Here is a 21480-nt window from a genome sequence, read left to right as displayed (position 1 = left end):
TCCAGAAGGTTCAATCACAAAAATGTGGGGAAAATGTGTGATATCCAGCAAAGTTGGAGGTTTGCAGGGCATTGTGGGTAAGAAAATGGTGCGGGTGCATGTGAAGCACACCACCCTGGACTCACCCAGATGTTTAGTTTTCAGATGTGTCTAGGTCCCTTAGATTTGTCTACATGGCAACGTCCCAAAGTCCAAAAAAGTGTAGTCCTCACCATTCAAAGTGGGACGATTTTGAGAGTCAGACAAGCTCTCATGGCCCAAATGTAAAACCAAAACCCATAATAATCAAATGTCCTCTTGCTTGCAGTGGGATAAGATGTTTTGGTGTGCGGGGGAGAGCTGAAAGACTGTTACCACCTTCAGTTGGGGTGGGGGCATAACCATGCCCAGACTGGTTGGTAGCCACCACCCCAATATTATTATTATTTTTTAAAATCCTCTGGCATCTAGTAGGTTTTCTGCCCCCCGAGGAGTGAATATGGGGGGGGGGTAATTGCCCCATCTGCCCAGAACAACTTTTTCCCCATTTACTTGGGGTGGGGGTATGGGGCCATACCCCTAATCTCTTTTCTTTTTTTTTTTAAATTCTACCCTGGTCTCTGCGTTGCTTTCTTGGAGGCAGATGGGCCTTCCACAAATAGGCCTATCTGCCCTCAGCTGGGGCAGATATGGCCAACAGTAATGTGCTCCCATGGGCTGCCCCCCCAAACAACACACACACCAACTCCTCGTGCCTAAGTGGTTTCTGTTCCCCCGGGGGCAGATCGGCCTAATAGAAATAGGCCGATATGCCCCTAAGGGGGGCAGAAATTACCTAAAGTAAATTTGTCCCCCAGGGGGAGCGACCCTTGACTAAGGGGTCGCTCCCCATCTGTAAAAAAATAAAACAATACAAATCCCTGGTGCCTAGTGGTTTCTGCCCCCCTTGGGGGCAGATCGGCCTAATTAAAATAGGCCGATAAGCCCCCAATGGGGGCAGAAAGGGCCTAAAATAAATTTGCCCCTCAGGGGAGTGACCCTTGCCTAAGGGGTCGCTCCCCAGCTGTAAAAAAATAAAACAATACAAATCCCTGGTGCCTAGTGGTTTCTGTCCCCCTTGGGGGCAGATTGGCCTAACAAAAAATTGCCCCTTCCCCCACCAGGGGAGCGACCCTTGCCTAAGGTGGGGGGGTGGGGTTCAGGTGTGGAAGGGTCGCGATTCCCCTTCCATCCCTGCCCTGGGGGGTGGGTGGGAGGCTCATGGGGGGGAGCGCTAGCACTCCCCCTTTGAGCTGGGTGCAGGACGAGCTGGTCTCGACTTCGGCACATGGCGACCGTGGCCAAGACCTCTGCGTACTGGGCACCCAAGTAGTTAAGGACACAGAGGTGAGGATCATGCTTTTGCTTTCTTCACTATATTAACAGCAGCCATATTTAAGAAGCAAACAACCACATTTCCCAGAATCCACAGGGAAATTGGTAAAAACAAACAACACGCAACAATTCCACCACAGTGCTTCTTCCAATCAGGTGTCCAGATTCTCCATATAGTCCCTTGTCTCTATCTTCCAAATCATCTTTCATCGCATGAGTCACGCCAAAATCCTTTTTTATGCATCTTGTTTCCCAGTATCCATGCCGGGAACAAAAGAATTGAAATGACCACAAGTATCTGGACTCTAGAGCAGTGGTTCCCAACCTGTGGTCTGGGGACCCCTGGGGTCTACGAAGAATGCTTAGAAAATGTAATAATATTAACAGATTAGGTCCCCAGTTTCGATAATGACCCACAGAGGGGTTCCCAGATTCCAATAATGATTCAGTTGGGGTCCCCGGGTTCCAGTACTGACAAATTGGGGGTCCACAAAAGTCAAAAGGTTGGGAATCACTGCCCCAGAGTCGTTCAAAAGCAAAAGCATGCACAAGAACATAGTTAATGGTATCAAAATGTTCACTCTCAAAATCAGGAGAGAAGGCTCATTACTTATTAGTCAAGGGAAGTCCCTTCTGGCTCAGGAACCTGCAGGTGGGATAATCCTCGCCTCCGTGTTCTTAATAGAATTGAAACTTTGTTACGTTAGCTAGAAAAGGTTTAATTCTATGTCAGGACCGGAGGCTCGGATTATGCTGGTTGAAAGCTTACTTACCACCAAATGGGCCATTCTGAAATTGGCTCAAAATAGAACCATTTAAAGGTTGAATCTGAGGACCAGTCTGCCCCATTCATAATGTCCATCGTGCACCTAGACTGAAAACCTAAAAGGTCATTACCTCCCTAGTAGAATGGGCACCAACAATTGTGAAATTTATGCCAGCTTCCTGCATGACCCATCGAACCCAACAAGCTATATTGGGAGACAAGACCACCTTATGAGGTTTCCTGAGGACAATCAGGAGTTGTCTCCCCTAGGGGCGTGAAATATGATGACATTTCTTCATAGGCCTTTAGACATTGCACTACACAAAGTTTCAGAGAATCAGGAAAGGCTGGGTACTCTATAATCCTTGAGTTACATTTGGTCCATCTACTAATCGTAAAAGAGACTCCCATAGAAGAAAAAAATTCAGATACCTTTCTGCACGATATTAAACAGGGAAGCATTGCCAGCTTTGCCGAAATCTCCTTACGCGAGAGAAACCTATTAGGTTGCCAGGATAAGAAAAGGTTGAGCACCTTATTAACATCCCAAAGTTCCAAATACTCTTGTTCTGGCGGGAGAGATAACCTGATACCTCTTAGCAGGTAGCACACAAAAGAGTGCTCCTCTACCTGGGTACCCTCAACAGGTACATGCCCTGCCGAAATAGCCGACCCGAAAGGTATTGATAGAGCGATAGGCCATGGCCTGCAGGCCTAGACTGGCCAAGGAATTCAGAATCTGAACAACCTCAGTGCCCACAGAATCGCAATTCAATCGCACACACCAACAACACAATCGCACCTAAGCTGACCTGTACTGCTTGACTGTGCGGTCCAACCAGGCCTTGGACAAAACGTTTTCAGCCTGAGCTGAAAGGCCTTGGATCGACCATCTACCCCTGTAATCCTCCATGTCATCAGGTTGAGAGATCCGTCCAGCACCATCTGATGTGGGTTCCGATCTGGACTGAGAAGGAGTTCTGGAAACAGGGAAGACAGACTGGAAAATCCCAAGAAAGTTCAGGAAGAACTGGAAACCATACTTGCAGTCTCCAAACTGAGGTGATCAGGACTTACTATGTATGCATGTTGCCGTCTGATCTGGGCCAAAGCTCTTGCGATCACCGCAAACATGAAATGCATAGGCTTGCTCCTTCCCCCAGTCCTGTAGGAACACATCTGTGGCAACCACCGGAGGATCCCACCTGATGGTCCAACCTGGAGGCAAAAAGAGACACTGAAAAGGGACCCCACCGAGTTTGGAAAAACCTCTGCATGTAGTTTCCACAGGCTGGAATCCCAAATATAGCGAGACTGTCAAACCGCCACTTGGTTCTCTTGACCGGGAAGGTACTCCGCCATCACCGATATCAGATGGTCGAGGCAGAACTGCAAAAAAAAATTCACCAGATCAAACTGAACCTTTAGAGGGGTGCGACCCAGGTGGTTTATATATCAGACGGCTAAAATGCTGTCCATTTTTAGCAGGACACATGGATTTTGTCCCTAGTCCAAAAGCGGACTGCAAAGGAACCCGCTAAAAGCTCCAAAGAGCTATTGTGCAACACCCGCTCATGTGGAAATCTTTCCATACCGAGCGCCCCAGCCTGAGTAGAATCTATGAAAAAAGCCAGAAAAATTGCCCTCTGTGCCGGCACCAGAAGGGATTGCTTCATGTTTCTCACAAAACCCAGGCTTTCCAGAAGACTGACAGCCAACTGCAACTGAACCGACAACTGGCGAGGATCCTGTGCTAGGAGGAGAATATCATTGAGGTACACAATCAGGTCAATCCCCTGCGCAAGAAGATACTCAACAACACACTTAAGCACCTTCATCAAACACAAAGGCCCGGGAAGTGGAACATTTGCTGTCGCAAGAAGAACGTAAGGAACTTCCTTTGTGGAGGAAACAGGAACAGCCAGGTATGCATCCTTCAAGTCCAGTCAGACCATCCGGTCCACTGGGCGCAAGATATCTTGAAAAATATGAATTCCCCTCCATCTTGAAATGGCGGTAAACCAGACATTCGTTGAATTTGCGTAGATTGAGCACAGGTCACTTACCCTCACCTGCCTTGTTGATTAAGAACAGGTTGCTGATGAAGCCTTGCAGATGAGGAGAGGTAGGACAAATAGCCCCTTTTTCTAGGAGTGAAGCGATCTCCATATCCACTAGCTTTGCCTCGAGCTGTGAAAAATAGATGGGTGTGCGATGTACCTCCTGGCATGGGAAACCACAGAACTCTATGTGGAGACCCTATACCTTTAGCAGTACCCATGCATCGCTCGTGTTTTCCGAACTTGGAAAAATTCTGCCAATCTGCCTCCTAAATCTAAGAGGGAGGAATGGGATACACTTACCGGAATTTGAGGCAGCGCCGTTCCCTCTGAAACCTCGGCCTCTGGAGCGTCTGCCTTGGGTCGGGTAGAGGTTGCCATAGCAGGTCTGATCCTGGAATTGCCCATGCCTGGAGCCTTGCCCTCTGGAATATTGGGAGGAGAACTGATTGGTTGAGCGGCCCCTCCCTCGACCAGCCCTGCGTAAAAACCAAGAGGAGAACACCTCTACAAAGATGACTGGGCTTTGTCCAAAGACGTGAATGTGTTCACAGATTTTTGGAGCTCTTTGATAAAAGGCTCACCAAATACTCCACCTTGGGCCACCACCCCAGCTTCGGTGTCTGCCAAGTCCCCCAGCTTAGGGTCCACTTAATCAAAAAAGAGCATCTTTGCTCAGTGGACAGCGCTTAGTAGCCATTGCCCAGGAATATGACCACGTGCTGTGCCCAACCCAGAGAGCAGTTCCAGTGAAATGATTGGGGTGGGGGTGTTCTGATCTCCCTAGAGGAGAATGTGGCAGCCATTCGGTCACTAAAAAACGCTAAAGCCCTGAGTAGCGACGGCCTCCCCACAGAATATTATCAGCGTAGAGCTGATCTCCTGGTAGATAAACTTCTGGAAGTAAATGTGAAAGCCTTCAATAAGGGGATGCTCCCAGATTCCATGCGGAAGACAGCTATAGTCATGCTTCTCAAGACAGATAGAGACAGGGAGGAGATTTCATCATATGGCCCCCTTTCCATGCTCAACGTTGATTTTAAGATACTGAGCATAGTCTTGGCAGAATGGCTCCTACACCACCTCCCCGGTCTCATACATAAGGATCAATGTGGGTTTATCCCATGCAGCAACACTATGGGTAACCTGTGGAGGCTTGCATTGGAGTGCCATGGCCCTCCTAGATATAAAGCAGGCCTTTGATTCCTTATGCTGGAAGTATTTATGGGAGGTTATGCGCAGAATGGGACTAGGCGTCAATTTCACGTGCTGGGTACGATTATTTTATGCAAATCCTATAGCCAGGGTAAGGGTGGGCGGTACGGTCTCCAGACAATTCCCATTACATCGGGGAACTCGATAGGGGTGCCCCTTATCACTCCTGCTCTTTGCATTGGCCATGGAGCCGCTGGCTTGTCGGTTATGTGTGGCCGTGTGAAACTGGGGAATGCAGGCCAGCGATCGAACTCATGTGGTCTCTTTATATTCGGACAACACCCAGAGCGCTCAGTTCCAATGCTGGTGGCGCTATTGTTCAAATTTGCTGCCATATACATTTCTGGAATGTTCTACACCTTTCATTAATGGGCAAAATGGCACTAGTGAAAATGATAGCTGTCCCGCGATGTCTATATGTATTTCAGGGGATGTTTTATGATCTCCCCAGAAAATAATTTTGAAAAATGGATAAGCAGATTGTCAAGGTTTTATGGGCATCAAGGAGAAAATGGGTGGGACTTGCCACACTCAGACCGACCTGGGAGACGAGAGGACTGGAGGTGCTGAACCTTGAACGGTACTATCTAGTCACACAACTTCGGCATGTGGTGGACGACACAGAAACTTGGGAAAAAAGTTTGCTGGCTGGGACTTATGGGGGCCACTCCTTGCCAGAGCTACTTATGCTGGGCGCTGGAGCCCTGGTGCATCTCCCTGACATGATTAAGCGGGTCTGTGGGGCGTGACAACACGCTGTCGAGGGGGCGATACGGCAAGCAGCCTTTGCAAATGATATGCCCCTATGGATACTTAAACCCTTTAGACCAGTGATTCCTAACCTTTTTACTTCTGTGGACCACCACTTTATCATTAATGGAACTCTGGGACCCCCAGTAAATAATCACTGGAATCCAGGGACCCCCACTAAGTCATTACTGGAAGCATGAGACCTAATATGTCAATATTTGTTCATATGTTTTAATTTTGTAAGCAGTCGCGGCCCCCTGAGAAGGCTTCGCTGACCCCTATTGGTCCCCGGACCACAGGTTGGGAACCACTGCTGTAGACAGATCGCACAGTTGATGACCATGGCTCGATGGCGGGATGGGGGACGTGAATCAGGGGGAGACCTATACCCGGATGTTAGATTTATAACCCTGCTGGAATCTCCAGCTCAACACAGTGCAATTCTTGCAATATGCAAAGATATCAGTGACAGCACTGGAAGTCCAGCCCTCCTTTGCGGAGGAACCTCCCAGATGCTGGAGGCATTGCCGACACTGAGGGCAGAGGGGAACGCAGGTTAGTCTCTCACCTATACAGGGCCCTCTGAGATGATTGGCAGACCTCCCATTGCAAAATAAATGGCAATTGACAATGCCTGAACAACTGACAACTAAGGACTGCGGGGCTTCAAGCTGGGGTTAGAAATGTTTCCTCTAACTCCCGCTTTAAGCTGACACAATATAACGTTATACATGAGGTGTATTTATCCCCCAAAACGTTACATAACATCTACCCCTTGAGATCATCACAATGTCCGAGATGTGGTCAAGGGAAGGCTGATTTCATACATAAGATGTGGCAGTGCCCGGTGACTGAGACATACTCGGAAGACGTGCTGACAGCGTTGAGTGAGACCACTGGAAGGACAAAATCCAAGGAAATTGGTTACTGCCTAATGGGGATAGTACCTTACAGGAAATCCCAAAAGATGATGAGACAGTTTACATTGCTTGGCCTAGTACTGGCTAAGCAGTGCTTGACTATACGCTGGTAGTCCCCAAGGGTCCCTACTCTGCATGAATGAAAGCAGGACATGATAGAATGGGCAACTGCGGATGAATGTCATATAAGACATACGCAAAGAGACCCGAAGCTAGGGGAGGACCTACTCACCTGAGCATCTCTACTGAATGGTCTGTCGGACAAGAACGCGATAAGCTGCACACAGGCGATGCAGAGGAAAGAGGAGGGAATAGTCTTATTATTGGTGCCAACGGGATCCAGGAGGAGTCTGTAGTGAGATGGGCAGACACTGACTCAAATCTGGGCTCACGCAGAGGGGTGGGGGACCCATAGATGTATGTCGTAATGAGAGGGAGGAAGGGGCGGAGGGTCAACTCCTGTTCTCCGATACGTACCTCCAATGTACTATTTGTACATGTCGCAATAATATTCCAGACGCAACCAAGACGAAGGTCAATGTATTATACGGATGTCATATTTGTCCTCACTGCAATGTACCATGAAATGCCAATAAAAACTTATGTAAAAAAAAAAAATACCCTTCTTCAGGTCCTTTATGAATTTCGCCAGAAGTGTGGCCATCCTGGGGTCGAGCACCGAGGCCAGAGCTACCTTGCCATCTAATGATGGCAATGAGCATTCTGCGTTAAAGTGATTACAGCTTCCTTCCTAAACAGGGCTCTTATCTACTCGTCACGTGGTTCGCCACCTTAGCGGACGGGGTCCAATCGAACGAGGAAGGATGGAAGAGCTCCTCTGGATCAAGCATGTCTGATACTTCTAGCTGTGGGTGCAAAGAAGCTGCTACTGGACAGTAGAAGCTGAGGATTCTGCAGGAACGACAAGGGCTAGAGACTTCCCCTTTGGAGGATGGATCCCCCACGCCGTGGAGAGTCGTGCAGAAGTGTTTTCCTGAAGAAAGACCGCCAACAAGCCTTGCTAGCTGCAAATCGTGCGGTTAGGGTTTTTGGATGCTGCTGTGGCCCAGGAGGGACCAGGATGTCGCCAATTGCGTCTGGGGACAGAGGGGGCATCGAGCAAGACAAAGAGCCCTCTCAGAAGCAGGCAGCACCCGCAGAAGTGCCGGAACAGGCACTACGAAGTGGAGAGAAACGGTGCTCACCCGAAGTCGCACAAAGGAGTCCCACGTCGCCGGAGGACAACTTAGGAGGTCGTGCAATGCAGGTTAGAGTGCCGTGGACCCAGGCTGGACTGTGCACAAAGGATTTCCGCTGGAAGTGCACGGAGGCCGGAGTAGCTGCAAAAGTTGCGGTTCCCAGCAATGCAGTCTGGCGTGGGGAGGCAAGGACTTACCTCCACCAAACTTGGACTGAAGAGTCACTGGACTGTGGGAGTCACTTGGACAGAGTTGCTGGATTCAAGGGACCTCGCTCGTCGTGCTGAGAGGCGACCCAGGGTACCGGTGATGCAGTTCTTTGGTGCCTGCGGTTGCAGGGGGACGATTCCGTCGACCCACTGGAGATTTCTTCGGAGCTTCTAGTGCAGAGAGGAGGCAGACTAACCCCACAGCATGCACCACCAGGAAAACAGTTGAGAAGGCGGCAGGATCAGCGTTACAGAGTTGCAGTAGTCGTCTTCGCTACTTTGTTGCAGTTTTGCAGGCTTCCAGCGCGGTCAGCAGTCGATTCCTTGGCAGAAGGTGAAGAGAGAGATGCAGAGGAACTCGGATGAGCTCTTGCATTCGTTATCTACTAAATCCCCAAAGCAGAGACCCTAAATAGCCAGAAAAGAGGGTTTGGCTACTTAGGAGAGAAGATAGGCTAGCAACACCTGAAGGAGCCTATCAGGAGGAGTCTCTGACGTCACCTGATGGCACTGGCCACTCAGAGCAGTCCAGTGTGCCAGCAGCACCTCTGTTTCCAAGATGGCAGAGGTCTGGAGCACACTGGAGGAGCTCTGGGCACCTCCCAGGTGAGGTACAGGTCAGGGGAGTGGTCACTCCCCTTTCCTTTGTCCAGTTTCGCGCCAGAGCAGGGCTAAGGGGTCCCTGAACCGGTGTAGACTGGCTTATGCAGAAATGGGCACCATGTGTGCCCATGAAAGCATTTCCAGAGGCTGGGGGAGGCTACTCCTCCCCTGCCTTCACACCATTTTCCAAAGGGAGAGGGTGTAACACCCTCTCTCAGAGGAAGTCCTTTGTTCTGCCATCCTGGGCCAGGCCTGGCTGGACCCCAGGAGCGCAGAAGCCTGTCTGAGGGGCTGGCAGCAGCAGCAGCTGCAGTGAAACCCCGGGAAAGGCAGTTTGGCAGTGCCAGGGTCTGTGCTACAGACCACTGGGATCATGGGATTGTGCCAACTATGCCAGGATGGCATAGAGGGGGCAATTCCATGATCATAGACATGTTACATGGCCATATTCGGAGTTACCATTGTGAAGCTACATATAGGTAGTGACCTATATGTAGTGCACGCGTGTAATGATGTCCCCGCACTCACAAAGCCATGGGGAGCGACACATGGCCTGCTTCAGCTCCTCAAAAGCTTTCTGACAGTTTGCTGTCCATAATACCTTTTTAGGCATTTTCTTGGATGTGAGATCATTAAGAGGGGCTGCAATGGAGCCATAGTTCTTAATGAACCTCCTGTAATACCCAGTGAGGCCTAGGAAGGCTCTCACCTGAGTCTGAGTAGTAGGGGGAACCCAATCTATAATAGTTTGGATTTTCCCCTGAAGTGGTGCAATCTGTTCCCCACCAACAAGGTGTCCCAGATAAACCACCTTCCCCTGCCCTATCTGGCACTTTGAAGTCTTGATAGTGAGGCCTGCCTTTTGCAGGGCCTCTAAAACTTTCCATAGGTGGACCAGGTGATCATCCCAACTGGAGCTAAAGACAGCTATCTCGTCCAGATATGCTGCACTAAAAGCTTCCAGCCCTTGCAGGACTGTGTTCACCAACCTCTGAAAAGTGGCAGGTGCATTTTTCAATCCAAAAGGCATTACTGTGAATTGGTAATGGCCTCCAATGGTTGAAAATGCAGTTTTAGGTTTAGCATCTTCTGATAATTTGATCTGCCAATACCCTACAGTCAAATCAAAAGTGCTTAGATACTTGGCAGATGCCAGTGTATCTATGAGCTCATCTGCCCTGGGTATAGGGTGAGCATCAGTTTTGGTTACCTGGTTGGGACCTCTGTAGTCAACACAAAACCGCATTTCTTTCTTTCCATCTTTGGAATGAGGTTTTGGTACAAGTACCACAGGAGAAGCCCATGGACTTTCAGAGTGCTCAACCACTCCCAGTTCTAACATTTTCTGCACCTCTTGCTTTATGCAGTCCCTGACATAGTCAGGCTGCCTATAGATCTTACTTTTGACAGGTAAGCTGTCTCCAGTATCTATAGTGTGCTCACACCAAGAAGTGGTACCTGGCACAGTAGAGAAGAGTTCAGAAAACTGACCCAGGAGATCTATGCAATGGTCTTTCTGCTCAGCAGTAAGACAATCAGCCAAAACTACACCTTCCATTAGAGCATCTTGCAGTGTTGTAGTGTAGAGTGGTGCAGTGCAGAGTAGAGTATAGTGCTGTAGAGTGCAGTCGCGTAGAGTGGAGTGATGCAGAGTGGACTGGCATAGAGTGCAGTGGCATAGTGTGCAGTGGCTAGAATGCAGTAGTACATAGTAGATTGGTGTACAGTACAGTGGCGGAGAGTGCAATGTTGCAGAGTAGACTGTCAGTGCAGTGATGTAGAGTGGAGCAGAGTGGCACAGACAGCAGTGGCATAGAGTACAGTGGTGCAGAGTAGAGGGCGGTGGCATACAGTGCAGTTGTTTAGAGTGCATTGGTGCAGAGTGCAGTGGCACAAAGTGGCATGGGGTAGAGTAGCATAGAGTGCAGTGGAGTAGAGTGGCATACAATAGAGTGGCAGAGAGTGCAGTAATACAGAGTGGTGCAGTGTCATAGAGTGCAGAGTAGACTCATGTGAGATAAATGTAGAGTCCCAGACATACACTCTAGTGCTGTGAGACTACATACAAGTTGTGGGTACCTCACATCCTGACATTAGGTGTGAGACTGTCGCCCACACCATCTGCCCTGCCTCTTTAATTTTTTTTAGGTTGAAAGTCAATGGGCGGTTAAGGTAAGCCAGATGTTTTTGTTCAATTTGTTTAAACTAGCATAAGGTTAATTACCTTAATGTTTCCTAAACTGTTTGCCAGGGGTTTTAAAATGTTCAGAAACATAATAAAAAATTAGCTGTTACTTTTTCTTTAAGAAAGATTGGGTAGATTTGGGTAAGGGTGATGGTCTTGCTGCAATGCTTAAGGGCATTAATTTTGTACTGAACAAGGACGTAATGTGACATCTGAACGTAGCATACCAGGAGGCAATCACAAAAAGACCACAGTGAATAAATAGTGAGGCATGGCCTCTCTTGCGTGTGTCTGTAAAACTGACGTTTGTTCTTGAATTTTTGTCCTGAATTTTGACCCTTTGTCCTTAATTTTTTACAGTCCTGTCCAGAATTTGCATCACTGCCAGGTGGTCACCCTATATGGGCTGCGAGCAACGAAGAAAGGATTTGGAAGATAGAGGCAAGGGACTATATGGAAACTTTTGACACCTGATTGGAGGATGGACTCTGGTGGAAACGTTGTCTGTTGTTTGTTTTTACCAATTTCCCAGTGGGTTCTGGGAAATGTGGTTGTTTGCTTCTTTAATATGGCTGCTCTTAATAAAGTGAAGAAAGCATAATCTGAGCTTCCGGTCCTGACATCATGCATTTTCCAACAATTATTAACTTCTAACATTCAAAAAATTGTTTTCATTCACCAGATTTCTGAGGCATTAAAGGATGAAGATAGCAAAACAAGTACAGTGCATACATTTAGATAAAATACAGCAAAGTGCTGCTGTGTTGCAACTACTGAGTACATAGAGATCGTGTTTTTAAGGAATCAAACATTAAAAGGAATAAGAAAAATACAGTAAATACATTTGATAAAATATGAAAATGTGCTACTGTGTACTAAATACCGAATACTTTAAGTATCACAAGGTTACATTTTTCCAAATTTTTAGTATATGCCAAATAAAAAAAGGCGACCATGCAACATGTGAAAGAGGTATACATTTGCTGTATGGATAAAAGAGTAGGACTGCATTAGGTGAAAGTTACAGGGTTTAAGAATAGGGCATAAAAGATTCCTCCTAGGAGTTTGATGAAAGTAACATAAAAACATAACATGGAGCGTCAACTGAATCCACGTCCTGTCAAAGGCTCATGATGGATGGCGTGAAACAGTTAGGAGGGAAGCCGACCATCAACAAAAGCAGATTAAAACAGAACCTGGTGAGCATAAAGTGTTGCTGTCTATTTTGGATATAGGACTGCTAAGGTTGAAGGTCATCCTGCATGCAAACCAAAATATGGGACACTAGGACCTCTTTTGACGGTTAACCAAATCTCTGGCCAGCCTCACCTTTTCATAAAAACTGTTTTAATTTACCTTTACTAAAAAAAGTGCAGGAAACTGGTGCAGCAAATAGTCCTTGGTGGCCACTCTCAACACTTGCATCAGATAAACTAGCCATGGGATATCTAGTTCGGATTGTAGGCTAAGACATCATTTAGGATTAATTTATATAAGAGGTCTTCTCCCTTATCCAAACAAAGTGCCACAGTACAAGGGAGGTTATTTAATTCTAACCTGAATATAAGGCATGGCCTATTCGGCATGACAAATGGAATTTGCACAACTGCGTGGCACCACCAATTAATTTTTCAAACGGATTTTCCACTTATTGCAGAGGTTTTATATTAGGGATATCCCAAATGCCTGCTCCGTGTGTTGCGACTGCCACACATTTACGAGTATAGATCGTAGAAATACCATTTTCTTTGCAGAAAGTATGTATACTATTTATGGATTTTGCAAATACGTCTTTCCTATTCACAAGCATTGGTTTCCATTATGTTTTGTGTCAAATAAAACTTCCGGGATTGAGAAGGATGCGGTCGGCATAATCTTAGTATTATTGATAAAATGCGTTTTTTTTCTGTCAATCTGGCACAACAGATCATAGTAAATGTTTTGTTTTTGTTCACCCTCAGATCTAACTTATCCATAATTACAGTAAAATCATCAATTAAATTTGAAGTCCTCTCCCTGTTCTGGCTATTAAAACCGCATCATCTGCTTACAGTAAAAAAGGGTAAAGGATTTGTCGCAAAGTATTTGGTATCCTTTGTGCTCACCTTTGAAAAGTTCTGTACCTTATTTATATATAAGGAAAATAAAAATGGCGCCAGGACACATCCTTGTCTTATGCCCCCATGGATCATAGAAGTGTCTGTGCATTCACCATCTTACCATATCGGACACGGGCCAAGGCCCCCTTATTAAGATCTTTTACAAAGGATAAGATATCCTGATCAACTCCCATCTCACACAATATTCAATAGTTTCGAATGGCTAACACAATCAAAGGCCACTGACAGGTCCATAAAGGGCAAAAATACAGCAGTACCTTTTCATTGAGTATATATTTACCAATATCTAGGTTTAAATGTAGGCACTGATCAACAGTGCCTAGGCGTTTCTTTTCTTAAAGCCGTACTGGGTGTTGGATAGGATGTTGTTCTCAACAACCCATTCTTCCAATCTATGTAAGAGTATACCACCAGTAACTTATAGTTGTTGCCTCCAACAAGGAAATTAGTCTGAAGGTCTTTAGATGAGCTTTATTCCCTTTTTTTAATAGAAGGTGATGATTACAAATATGTTTATTCCAAGACTAATATATATATACACACGCACCTTTTAACCAATACCCCCTGAACCCTAAAACAAAATCCTTTCCCATCCCAAAATTCCCTTACCACCCACAAACAACCATTACCACTCTAAACCCTACACATTCCCTTACCACCCAAGAATCCATACCCTCCCAAAACCTAAAAATTCCCTTACCACCAAAAAACCTATACCCACTCTAAAAATTCACTCACCAACCAAAAACCTATACCCACCCTAAACCCTAAAAATGTCCTTTCCATCCAAAAGCCCATACCCACCCTAAAACCTAAAAATCCCCTTACCACCCAAAAACCTATACCCACCCAAAAACCTAAAAATCCCCTCACCACCCAAAACCTATACCCACCCTAAAAATTCACTTACCAACCAAACAACTATTCCCACCCTAAACCCTAAAACTCCACTTACCAACCAAAAACCTACACCCACCACGAACCCTAAAAATGCCCTTACCACTCAAAAACCCATACCCACCCTAAAACCTAAATTTCCCTTACCACCCAAAAACCCATACTCACGCTAAACCCTAAAATTTCCCTTACCACCCAAAAACCTATACCCACCCTAAAAATTCCCTTACCACCCAAAAGCCTATACCCACCCTAAACCCTAAAAACGACTTACCACGCAAAAACCCATACCAACAAACATAAAATATATATATATATATATATATATATATATATATATATATATATATATATATATATATATAACCTACTGGTGGTTGCCAGTAGGTAGTTATAGTTAGGACCTAGTTTCTATAGAAAAGCAGTTTTTTGCTTGCCTATATCTTTTGCGCCACTTGACAAATCTTCACAAACCTTTCCCAAAAAAATGACAGTCACGTCAGCTGCTGGCTGGAGAATTTCGGGTTGAAGCGGGGTCCGAGATGAAGGGGGGGAATTTAGAGCTTTTCTATTGTTAATTCCCTTAGGGAAAATTGAACAGCGATAGGGCAAAAACCAATGGACAAATTACACCAAATTTGGCAGAAAGGTAGCTCTTGGTCCAGAAAGAGTCCTTTTTGTTATTTGGTGTTAATCCGTTCAGTAGTTTTTGAGCAATATAAGAAAATCCAAATTTGTATATAGAGAGGAACGCAAAGGATTTGCGACCCCTCCCGATCTCGTGCAGAGATATGATTGGCTGATAACACTTCAACAACAGAAGTGTTGTCAGCCGAGTCCCAGTAAAAAATATAAAAAAATACAAAAAGGGGCCAAGGTACTGATCAGTGTAGTAGTAGGGAAAGGTACAGAAGACATTGTAACGCGAAGGGTTAATTAGCTTGAACAGTGTAGATGAGCGTGATGCCTGCGAAACCAGAACAACGTGGAAGAAATTCACAATGTTCGCTTTCAAGCTTGTTTTCTTTTGACATTCCGTAGATAAACTTATTCGCAGCTGCATGTGTGAGAAACAGGCTGTAAAGGAGAGTCAGTCTCAACCTTGAGAATGAGACCACAGTAAAAGATGGAATGAAAACAATGGCCAGGGAATGGCAAGTCAGCCAAGAGACATATACTGATAACATAGCTAGAAAATACTGGAAGGGGGTAGAATCCAAGCTTCAGGTTATTTAAACACTGAAAGGTGGGTGAGGGAATTTTGAAGCTCGCAGATGGAGTTATGAAACTGTCATCTTCAGACCCAGAGCTGCCTCCCTGTTTTGCTGTTCCAAGACCGTGACGCTCGAGGGGGAGAGAGGTCCAAGCGGGCGGTAGAGGGCTTCCCAGCATTCGTGGACTAAGTTAAGTTCCACCCAGGGATGAAAGGCTTTTTGTTTCTCTGCTCTATTATTATGATTCATTATTATACTTGCACTGTGTTTATAATCTGAGAAATTCAGCTCGTTTACAGTTTTTTCCTGCCTTACTGAACATCGTAGTGTGAGTCTGCCACAGTAATTGAAATGTGCATTTTAGTGTGCAGTAAATCAAAGCTTATCTGAAGTATTCAACTCGTTAATATTCTGCTCCCGGAACATCATAGTGTATCACATGTTGGTATACAGTTATTCCAAGTTTATATCTGTCAATTAACTCTTTACTCAGATGTATACATAGATGCTCTTTGTAGTGTACTTATATATATATACATATATATAGATACTTTTTTTTTATTTGCTATTCTTACTCTGTCAATGAACTCTTTGCTCATTTGTATACATAGATACTATCTGTAGTGTACATATATATGAATAGATGCTTTTCATTGCCATTCTTATTCCACTATTGTTAATGTGCTAAATGCCTGCATTTACCTGAAATTATAGTAAAGCTAAATTGTATTCATAATTGGCGTGTGGTCCTTCATTGAGCGTCCTTATTGACTTATACCGAACAGGTGTCAACCAGCCACCTGGATAAGACAGGTACGAACACCCTGACCCCTTTTCTCTGGTGGTCGGGTACCAAAGGGACACCTCCCCGCACCCCTGGGCTAAAGAGCAGTTTTTTTTTATTTTACAGTCTGATTCATGGCGGATTTGCAGAGGTTCCGCGGATCCGCTGTAAAAAAAAAAAAAAGCACAGCCTCCTGTGCCAAGAATCAGGGGTGCCCATCCCCAGGAAATAGCTGTTTGCTGTGGCTTGGCTGCAGCATTGTAGCTGCAGCCAAGCCACAGCAAACACTGGTCCCCCTGTGCCCTGGGGTCCACCACCCCCCAGGGCAAACAGAAAACAATTGAAAGGGGGTCCAAAACAGTGCCAGGGACCACCACCCCTATGGGCTATCTTCAGGTTGGAGGGGGCCACGTGGCCCCCCTCTTAGAGCCTCCAATGTACCTGGGGACCGCCCACCAGGGCCAGCTTCTGCTATGTCCCGGGGATGCACACAACCAGGAAATAGCTGTTTGCTGTGGCGTGGCTTAGCTGCAGCCAAGCCACAGCAAACACTGCTGTTTGACAGCGGGACCTTTAAAGCAGGTCCTGCTGTCAACCAGCAGAGCTTTCATCTCTGTCCCACGCATGCAGGGGACAGAGATGAAATGCTGCAGCACGCAGGGAGCTGCTGTCAAAGCAGCTCTGTACTTGCTGAAGCAATGGCACTGCAGGGGAACTATAACTCGCAACCTTGCCTCGCACTGCTAATTATCCCACAAATGTGAGGTAAAAACTGTGCATGTCACGGGTGTGATTTATATTTACATTAGGGCACACGTTATACTTGCTTGAGATAACTAACAATAACTGCTTAATTTCTATGGCTTTGTACGCTTGAAATGTGAGCCTAACTATAACGTCCCTCTAACCTTTATTTTTTTCAGAGAATATATATATATATATCGTCTTTACCCAGGGAGCCTGCTTCACTCTGCAAATCCCAGGATATAGCACAAATCCGGTACGACTTATTGCTTTTTTATAAAGAATTTATTGTTTCATAACAATGAAAGTGCAAAGTGAGGGGTGCCACCAGAAAAAATGGCCTACGCGTTTCGGCAGAAGCCTTCGACTGGGCCATCCAATAGTGTAATGCAAAACATACATTTAAAGGAGCACACTCCTTTTGTCTACACCTCTTCCATAAAGGTACATACACGTAAAAAGGACCATGATGTCATACGTAACTTTCCTTTTTCCCTCATCCTCACAACATTTACATGGTCTCTCAATGCAGTTATTTCTATATCTTTTTCAACAGGGTGCTTCCCTTCGGAAATATTTTCACAAATTTACAAGTGAGCTTACTCACTTAAAAATGGCTATCTTTTTCCACTTAGAGTGTTCCCTTATTTAAAAAAATACGTTCCTTAAGTAACTTCTTATGCACCATTTGGCTCTTCTTTTCTAATCTATTTACAAACATTTATCACAATATTTATTTTTTGTCAAAGTGCCTTTCAGTCGATAAAGTGCTTTTTTGGGGAGCATATATCCCCACATATAATACTTACATTTCTCTTGATTTTCGTTGTGAAAGGCATCCGTTGTAAATGCATAATCATTGTAAAACGTGTTATTATAAAAGCCTTTAATTGTAAAGGCTTCTCGTTCTTTAGCCTTCATGATAAAGGCTGTTCCTCCCTAGCAGTGCTCAAAATATCCATAGAGCAGGATCACTTAGGAGGGCTTATTGGCACAAGTATAGGATGGCAAAAAGGGGTCAATTTATAACCAACTGTTCTCATTAAAGTCACGAGGATGAACAAAATCTGTGAGGCCATCATAGTAGAAGGTGCTGGTAAATTTCATGTAATGTGAACAATCCTGGTCACTAAGCCATTCAAATCGATTGCCCCTCCTCTAGTCAGTCTCTATTTGAGTACAAGGTCTAGCGATGGCAAAGATTATCCTATGACTCATAGCGACAGGTCCTCACAGAGGGCCTGTACAAATAACCTAGGAGTACACCAGCAATACACTTGGACAAGTTATACACATTAGATAGTAAGTGGAGAAACTTTCCAATCAATTCGCCCGTGTGCGTTTTATCTCCTCTGCCCAACCAATTTACTTGTCTAAGCATAAGCACATTAGAAAACATATCATTAGTCAAGCCAATTCTGTTTCGCAGCCATGGTATACAGTTGTATTTAAGCACCCACCATGCTTCCTGTTTGCCCTCAGTCAGAGCAGGTATCCTAACCATGACCAGAACATATGAAGCTGCCTCGGGGGTAGTTCAGGTTCATGCACAGCCTGCTGAGGTCCGAGTTTCTAACCCCATTCGGGGCGAGAAGGACCGATTAGCAGAGTGGGTAGTAGGGTCAGCAATGGGGAGAGTCACCGTTAGAAGACCGGTGAATTTCCACCATAGAAGCTGCCTCGTCCGAGCTAACTGATGTTATATTAGGTATCAAACAGGGTTTTAATGGTTGTGCTTTTAGATGAAGTCCCTCGAGAGGCCCACGCATGCCTCTAATCATGACTCTACATCAATCATACATGCTTTGCATTAGCTTTAAAGGTGGTATCCCTATCTTCTAACTCATCTAACTTCTCTTCAAAAATGTAACTTTGGTACTCTTACTTAAGGTTGACATTGCTCTTCTAATCCAACAGCATTGTGGGTTGGGGTCACAGTTCCTCAAAAGTGTTACTTTCCCAGGTCAACACCCCATAGTTAGCATAAAGATGTCATTCACTTGACTTTTCACAACACCCTTTATTTATCCACCTTCTTAACACGATTTTAATATTGAAGGGACCACAGCCAACTCCATCATCATCTACACTGACCTGCATCAGTTTCCATAAACTCAGCAATTCTTATCTGGTGATCACTTCTTGGGTTTTGCCTACTAACTTGGCCCCCATCTCCAAAATGCCTACATTAGCATAAACTCAGCTAGTCATTGCCTAATACTGCTCACACCAATTTGTTATTACCCTCCATATAACTTATTAGGTCTGGGTTTCATAGCACAGCTAACTTGGGCACATCCATTAAAAATATTGGCTTTTTTAATCAACACCTGGCTTGAGAGTTTTCAATCTCATCTGGGTGCAGCCCAGGGGAGTATTTTATTCTCACACCTCCAATTTAGTACAGGTATCAAGAACTATTTTGTATCCCACCCGCCATTCCCTTCGTCAGCTCCTTGTTGCATGCCCGCCTGAACAAGTGTCAGCACAATCAATCCAGACCAACTGATTTTGTCAATGCTTTTCTCACTACAATATCCAAAGTTTGAGCTTCAGCTACAGAAGATGCACCACCTATATCTCATCGAAACCCACTCAAATTCTCATTGTCACTACCTAAGAAATACCAGTGTCAGGTGCAAACGTTCGCTGTGCCCGATACCAGTAGTCGTGGTAATGCTGTAATTGTAATTTCACACATGCACATATTGCCAGGTAGTGCGCCCTGTGCCTCTTTGGTAAGACAACATACATTCAGGAGTACAGTGAAAATCAGTGTCAATTTATTTAATGCTAATATATGGCACAGTTAAGGTTGACCACATCAATCCATGTACAGCAAAAATAAGTATCCAAGATTAGGGTTTATCATTGCAAACCACTGTTACTGGATGCATGGCTCAATTCAAGCAAATGAAGACTACAACGACCAAAGTTATCTGCTTTGCTAGATTAAATCTCCCTATGAAAAACAAAGGTCCAGGCTACAAGGAGTACTCCAGCAACACTCGGTCTTACTACGCAAAACATTAATTTGGTATTTATAATGGCTTATTTTTGTATTCCTGCTTTTAAGCAAATTAAACATATTTATTTTACTATGCTCAGATATCAGCATGTGCTTATCCTCTGACTGTCAACTGTTTTCATGCAATAAATGATAAAGGACAGAGAATGCAATAGACAGAGGCCCGTTTCATAAGGATGTCACTAGTGACCATTAATATAGAATACAAAGCAGTCACAATACATATCAGTGTCAAAGTACTCTCTGTCCAAACTGTCCTTTTTTGCTCCAGCGCCACTAAGCATCCAATGAAAAAACACATTTGAAAACATTTGAATAAGAATGTGTAGACCACTTTTGCTCACAAAATTACAAAAGCAGTCACCCCAGTTGTTTCTTGTACATTATATGCAATAATTCGCAATGAATTGCACAAGCACCATTAAGTGAAACCTAATATAGAGGGGTTTGGCACATATATTCACAGCTGCAGGGACAGCAGGCTAGGAGGGATAAACAGAGTGCTGTGCTTGCTCACTTAGAAAAACGATCATGATAAGCCCAATAGGTCTTCCACGTTTTATTAAGTGAAAGTACGTCTGTAGAATGTGTGTGCGTGGTTAGGAGAGGATGAAAGGGAAAAGAGTGAAAAAGACACACAGAAGGCGGGAATCAGCTTATGAGCAGGCCACTGTGACTTTGCAGTGATGCACGAAATTCACAAAGTACGTCCATTAGATGTATGACTTTTACAGGACTGTGGCTAGATGAAAAAGAGGGTGTATGCATGGATGAATATTTGTGTGTGGTATGAGTGGATAGATGAATGGATGAGAGTACACACATCAATCCAGGCACTTAGGGCCTGAATATGAGTTCGGCAGAGGGGATGATACGTCCGCTGAACTTCTGATGGGGAGGTTGTCGCCATACTGGCTACCTCCCCGCCAGACCCATTACTACTTTACCCCTGGACTTTCGGGCAGCCCAGTGGGAAAGAGACGGCAGCATTGTTGCAGGCTTGCAATAGAGCCGGAAGCAATGCTGCCGTCCGCAGGATGCACCAGCACCCTCTGCTAGGGCAGACAGTGAGCACTGCGAGGGTGCTGGGCAGGGGGACCTCAGCACTGCCCATGCCAAGTGCAGGGGCCCCCTGTGGCGCCCTGTACCTGTTCTCCGCAAGCCTTTTCGTGGTGGTGAAACCACCATGAAAAGGCTAGCAGAGAAAAGGGTCGTAATCAGCAGGGTGTTGCCGAGGTCAACGCGCCCCTGACTGATTCCGACCTGGACTGCCGCAAGCCTATCAGGAACATTGTTCCAAGCGGAAGCGGAGGTCGTTAGGCGGTCTGACCGCCAAACTGGCAGCAGGCAGTACCGCCACTGCGAGGCTGAAGGTCTCAAGACCGCCAGCCTCGTAATGAGGCCCTTAATCAATCACACCCCCATCCATTCAT

This window comes from Pleurodeles waltl, chromosome 9, assembly GCF_031143425.1.
Source record: "Pleurodeles waltl isolate 20211129_DDA chromosome 9, aPleWal1.hap1.20221129, whole genome shotgun sequence".
Lineage (NCBI taxonomy): Eukaryota > Metazoa > Chordata > Amphibia > Caudata > Salamandridae > Pleurodeles > Pleurodeles waltl.
The sequence above is the reverse complement of the archived record's forward strand: the minus strand, read 5'-3'. Positions refer to the sequence as shown.